Source organism: Lagopus muta, chromosome 2, assembly GCF_023343835.1.
Source record: "Lagopus muta isolate bLagMut1 chromosome 2, bLagMut1 primary, whole genome shotgun sequence".
NCBI lineage: Eukaryota > Metazoa > Chordata > Aves > Galliformes > Phasianidae > Lagopus > Lagopus muta.
Window position 1 is genome coordinate 60260529 of NC_064434.1, and position 6955 is coordinate 60267483.

The 6955-nt window shown below is 39.5% G+C and overlaps 1 protein-coding gene across 1 annotated transcript in view; it reads right to left on the reverse strand.

The window, feature by feature from the left end:
• Positions 1–6718, reverse strand: part of SCAF8 (SR-related CTD associated factor 8) — a 155159-nt gene extending 148441 nt beyond the window's left edge. The window contains exon 1 of the mRNA XM_048937671.1: positions 6654–6718. The gene's annotated coding sequence lies outside the window, so the exon portion shown is untranslated. The remainder of the gene's footprint in view (positions 1–6653) is intronic.
• Between the last annotated feature and the right edge of the window lie 237 nt (positions 6719–6955).

The following is a 6955-nucleotide window of genomic DNA, read 5'->3' on the forward strand; positions in this document are numbered from 1 at the left end:
CAAATCTCTGTCTTGCATTAACACTGCAAAAGCAGAATTATTTGTCATTCTGATGAGAATCACATTTGGTTTTATGGCATGTAACAGAAGTGAGCACAATACAGTAAGAGCCATTTACATAATTTCTCTTCACTATCTCAAGCAAATGTAGGAAAATGGCTTATATTTTGCTTTTTTTTTTTTTTTAAGATTCATTTCAAGCTTAACAAGTGAGACTTGGAGTACCACATTTAGTGTCTTTATAAAAACCTAGGGAAATTAAATCAAATTTTCAACAAGCATTTAAGATAATTTTTCTATCAAAAACAGTACAAAACAGCTCACTTAAAATAAAACTTTATACAGATTTTCTAGACATAGGTCACTGCCACAGGTATATATAGAACTCACGTATTTCTCCAATGTGCGGTCTAGGCAGTCATCACACATGTGTGTTCTGCTAGCTATCAGAAGATCAGAATATGTAGAAGACCAGAAATGAAGGAATAGCCAAGGTTTATTCTATATTGATTAAATTGGTTTGCAGTGCCTCATCAACTACTGACCAGGTGTTCTAATGCTTGAAGAAGAAAGCTTCTAGGACTTGAAGAAAACATTCTCATCACAGGGACAATTTCCTCATCATTTTCAGCAGTTAAGCCCAATTTTCTCATTTCAGAGCTTCTTCTCTGCAAGTCATGACCTCATTACAGTCATATTAACTGCACTTTTTTTCCCCTAAAGAGATTGAGTTCTCATATCTTCCTTTACTTTTAGGTGAACAGTAATTCCAGTTAGAAAGTGAAGTAAAAGATTTCCTATCACTTGGTGATAGGAGCTCACCTCATTAGCAGTTCACACAGCAAAAGAGGCCAGAAATCTATGGTGGCATAGATTGTACTTTTAGATCTTATCATACAACACCAGGAATATGCTTCAAGCATGTGCTTACTGGTTTTCACCGTTAGCTTAACCATTCGTACAAATGGTAAATCAGAACCAAAAGGCATGGCAGCATTTTCCATATCTTCATTCTACAAGAAAGGAACTTAACTTTCCAAAGTCACAAAGACCATGCAATTTCTTTTTATGTACAGAAGATATTGCAAGAACTACAGAACTTACTGCCAATCATGGTATCCTCCTCTTTGGAGAGTATAGGCAGAAGAGAGCAATCAGTCCCTGATGTGATAGGAGATGCTAGCATAGCAAAAATGAAACTTGATGAAAAGAAATACAGGCATTCAGCATGTGCAGAATCCTATGCCCACTAAGGCCAAGTTGTTAGTAATGTCTAGAAATAGTCTAACTCCATCTACCCAAAAAGTTCAGGAGTCTGCAAATGCATACTCCTTGCACGCCTTTATCTCTTCACTAATGCAAGACTTTTGCAGAAATTATTTGGAAACTCCACCCAGGGAGAAAAATCATCATTACTTGATTGTAATTACTGCTAACACTCCGAACATGATGCTTATTTGACTCATTATTTATATATTATAGTTATACCTCTTCATTGTGAGGAATAATGAAAAACCGGGCAGACTGGCATACAAGTACCTTAGGGCTTTGCAAAACACCACCTAAACTGTAGCACAGGCAGCACTGAGCAGAGCTACTAAATTCAGCTGGACTGAGCTGACACATACAGTGACTTACTTGGCTCCGACAGCACTTGCAGTTTTTCCAGGAGGTATTAACCTGTCCCACAAAGCTGAACTGCACAGCTTTCCAGGTCAATGCAAAATTCAGCTCAGGATGATAGAGTTGGAATTTGGCTGGCTTGGGTCCCGCAGAGCTTAGCAGTAATGTTTGTGACCGCCTTCAAATTTGTCAAGAAGAAAAGCAATAGAATACTTTTTAGGTCTTGGTGGTCCTCCTAACGGTCTAGTTAGATCAGCATGACACTTCAGTTAATTTCCTTCTCAGACTCACTTGAAGCTCTGATTTCAGATCAGGAAGAAGGTGGCTATCCCAGGAGGTACATGCCTTCTGGCCAGAACTTGAATTAGAAAAAACATTCCCAGCCAAAAATTATTTCAACATTCTTGATGTGCAGTGCCTGCATGTTGGGTATAAAAAGGCCAATAGACCTGCTACACCTAAGAGCAGAGAGTACCTTCTAAATTTGTTGAGCCCATCAAGAGTAATTTCGTGATGCTGCTCAACATCCATAAAGATTCTTGGTGAACTTTCTCCAGTTTAAAACTCACCCAGCTTGTGGCATCAGGAAGGCATCTAAGGACACCACATTATAGGACCAAATTTTTTGTTGGTACAGCAGTTACATTCCCTTATAGTCATTCACTTATGATCAGGAGGTTAAAAAAAAAAAAAAAAAGAAACACTCCAATGCAATGTAATATAGAATTCATTTTTGAAAACAACTCATTTTAAGAAAAAACTTTATGCATTAACTACAGTTTCCCAGTTCAAGACTGCTTTTACCCAAACACGAGTACAGAAGCTACCATTCTGTTCAGTCCTGATGGCTACACTTTTGTGGACATTAATACACAGGACTGTATAAAATATTAATTGTAAAAGCACATCATCTTCCAGTACCTAGAACAGGGAAATTTGGAAAAATCTGCTTCACAGTACAGTATAAATTCCTTTGTTCACCTTAAATTTGATCCAGGAGAATTTGTGATCTACGTCACCCTTTTACATAAATGCAATTTGGTGATGAGGTACTCTTTGCCCGATGGGACATCATGCTTGGTGCCCCTGAGTATGCTTCCTCTTCAACTCTCAGGCTCCTACAACAGGCTTCTAACCTTACTTCTAACCTTAATGCAAGATAATGATAGGTATATGCCCCATATCTAATTCCCTATTATAAAATACATTTGCACAGGTGAAAATATTACTTGTACAAGAATGTAAATACTAAGATACTTTATATTCACTTTATAAGCCTTATTCTTACAGAATAATAACAGATTGTCCTTAAATTAGTCAGAATTTATGAAATAGAGCAATCAAAAGCTCGTCTTTTCTGCTATAAGACTTTTTAGTAGTAATCTCTGGGTTGTGGACTCTCAAAAGTTTTAAAGAAACAGCAAAAGTCTTGTCACACCTGATATATTTTAAAATGGCCATTCTTCTAGGGCAAGTCTTAAGAAACTAACACTAGCATGACGCTTCATGTCTTAATTGAAAGGTCATTTTGCCTAGGTGAGTCCTACAAGAACAGGAACATTTGAGACCATTCTGTATTATCTGATCTGAATGCATTACTCTAAGAACTCATCTCACATTAGGCATAAAACTAGCACAAATCACTCAAATTGCTCCGTGACATATTCAGGACAGGAGGAAACAGCAGGGCCAGGGCTTCAGTATGCTTGTGGAGATTTCTGGCACAACAGCAAAGCAGCAAGTTACATTAATGCTTTGAAGATGAAACCTCCCTCCTTGCACATGAGTAGAAGGCTAAAGCTGATCTCTCCAGACTGGAGCACAGCCACTAGGAAATGAACTGTTATGAGCCAGATGATCCCTCTCAGTCATATGCTTGCTTCACAGGATTCATAAAACAAGATTATGTCATTTAAATAACTCTTATGCAACCAGGAATGTGTCCTAGAAGATAGAAAGCTTCATTTACTCATGACCAAATCCAGCATTTCAGCTTCGCATGCATCTGTTCAGGAATAAACTGAAGAAAAGCTGAGTTTCTACGTACAGAATTATTCAATGTTATGAAGATCTGTGATCTAAAATCACTCTGGTGATGGTAGAGAAAAATTAAAAGCAAAAGGCCGGCAGCATAAATTGTTTAGAAAAGCAGTGTTCTAAGTATTTTTTGTTTGTCTTTTGTTAAAGTTCAGGAAAGTTTTCAACTGCAGCGTTGGCTCATCCTTGTGCACACATGGAGCAGCACTGGGTGCCGTTATGTCCTCCAAAGATGCGCCCGGAGAGCTGTTGCTGAGGAAAGCTTTCCCAAGTCTGGTACAGCCACAGCTTGCAGTGAGCGGGTCACAACGTGCCAGCACGGATATATACAAGAGCAGTCCCCAGCCCACACGGGGGCGCTCACAAAGCCTCACGCTCCCGACCCCCCTCAGGCTCTCTGGCCACACACAGCGACTTCTCTGCAACGTCAGTTCTGCGTCTTTACCAATGAGTGTTTGGCAACCAGTGCAGCAGGCAGCAGCCAGACTCAGCCACCCTCAGCGCTAAGTCGAAGAGCTTCAGGTAAAAGGCACGGCTGAATCTTACGTCTGGATTTAGAACCAAACTTCCCCGCGGGTGCCCAGCCTGCCCAGCCTCAGGCACCGGCGCCGGCTGTATTGTGCCGCGCCCCTCGCCAGCCCGGCTGCTCCCGGATTGGAGGCGGCGCGGCACAACGGCGCCACCTGGTGGCCACTGCGGAGAAACCCTGCAGGCGGGAGGAGCGCGGTGCGAGACCTCCCCTGGGACACGGCCGCCTCCGGCACGGGCTTTTTCGAGAAGGACTGCTCTTCGCTTGCTCTCATTATGACTGCCTCGTTTCCCTTACCTCCAGGCCCAAATAAGCCCCCAACTCCCATTCTTCCCCTTCCATTTCCCATAGCCATATTAAAATACTATCAATATTCTACTGAAGAACTACTGCAATAATTAAAAAACAATAGCCTTCAGTTAGACGCTGGTTTGCTAATGGCATGTACCACTTCAAAACAAAAGGCAAAGAGATTTGCACTACAAAACTATGTTTTTACTTTCATTCTTCCATTCAGCCTAGTTATTTCAACTTTAATTGTTTTGGTTTAATAAGAAGAATCCAGCTGACATGTGCCGAGGACCCAAACTTGAATTCAGCTGTTGTCCATGAACTACTGTGTTCACAGCTCTACTGACATAAATGCAAGTTGTAAACAGCCTCTGCTAGAGACAGCCTGCATTCTCTTCTCCTAATTGTTTTTTGAGGAATGATACAATTACATACAAAATGGGAAGCGGATGATCCCTTTATGCCTCTAAAGATTCATACGCTTTACTCTGCATTGTCTTCCTTTTTTACCCCACTTTACAATAGATTTTCTTAGAATCTGAGCTCTCTACTTAGGCCACAGGCTGCCGTAAGGGCTGCTTATCACTTGGTGTACAAAGACTACACTCTGAACTACGTTATCTATACTAGAAACCCAGCAAAGTTTAGTTGATGCTAGAAAACAGGCAATACTAGTAAAAACAGCAAAGTAAGAGTTATTGAAAAGAAGTGTTGTAGTAGGCAACCATAAAAACTAAACAACCTCTACTACTATCAAAAAACTTGCCAAATAATTCAATTTACAGTTGCATGTTTAGCAGCTGGGGAAAAAGTGGTATGTTACAGTCAGACTCAGTAAGCATGCTGTAGCACCTGCAAGACATAACTGTGATCATTTCTATTTCTGAATTATTAACTGATTAAACTTTCTACAGAGAAGATACTAAATCTCTAAACATGCTTGTCTTGTCCCAGAATGCTGTCTAGAAAAAAATACTTAAAACCTTTCAATGCAAGATGTGTTCTTAATAAATCAATACTGTAATTCTTCCCTAACTTAACATCAAATTGTGTGCCAGAGTACACTGACATGAGCAAGCCTCCACAAAGAAGAAACAGTCCATTCAATTACAGAATCAGACTCCACACAACTATAAGTGATGTTAACAGTTCCTCAGGACTTCTCTCCATATTTGTTTGAGAAGAGGTTAACTGAGATCAGAACACAAGGAATTGGTCAGAGCAAAACTAGATTTCATGCTTCTGTTACTGAAGTGAGCAATGTCTGTTCTCCTAATAAATCAAGGAACAGTAAATGCTGTAGTAGACACTTTCTTTGTCAGGAGTTAGATGTAGTCCTTAGAAATTTGCCAGTTCAATGCTTCACATGGAGCTTTCCTATGAAGAAGTTAAAACTGGGATTTTAGGACTGCTCAGGCTTACTGTGTACTTTTCTTCCTGTAAGACTTGAACTGGATGTGAAATTGCAGGGAGTTTTGAGGGAGACTTGGAGAAAAATGGAAATAAGGTTACAGTAGAAAGACAGCTTCAGAAAGCAGATCAATACTTACTGTACCTGAAAACAGATCAGACTAACATGGGAATGACAGTATTCACATTATGAATTCTGCACTGTTTCCCTCCAGAGGCTGTTTCTACATAAACTTTACCATAGTAGATGTGGGAATAATACTAGCATGCATTAGTTTTATCGTCATTAACATCTAAATTACATAACCTTGAAAAAGGTTATTTTAGATATCATTATCTGCTATACAAGTTCTTCTCCCAAAACTCGATTCCCAAAACCACAGTGAAACACCTTACATTTCCTGACTAGCAGAAATCATAACTGTACTTAAAATTATTCTGACCATTTTAGATTTTCAAAGTTTGGTTCTGAGGAGAAGATAAATACCAGTTTTGCCACAGAGGTTCATTTAAATAGGAAGGACAAAAAAGGAAAGATGACTTAACATGACCACAAGGAACACAAAAAGTTCTTCAGCCTGGGCAACAAGCCTCACTTCAATTAAAATTGAGATAAACAATTAGTAAATATGTGTATTTAAACAGATTACTGTCTGAAACATTAACATGCTATGCCTGTAATATAGGCCGTCCCCACCTCTTAAACTACAGCTTCACATCTCTGTCCTTCTAATCTATCTCAATGGTACAGTAGTTTTCTTACCTGAAAGCAGAACAGAGAAAAGGATGGAACCACAAAGCAAACAGGGAGCTGACACTTATCTTAGTTCCTATAAGAAGAAAAATTGTTACTTTTGTCAGTCTACAGCATAGGATCTTTTTGTAGTAAAGAAGACCTTGTGTCCTGCTATGTCTCTGAACTAATGATGACATAGGACACTATCTTGGCACCAGACACAGAGAAAACTTGTTCAGTCATATAGATTATAGCAACATCTGCTTTACTAAAAGCACCTGAGATACTCAACTTACTTCAGTAGTATCAGTCAGTTATCTCTTTGAGTT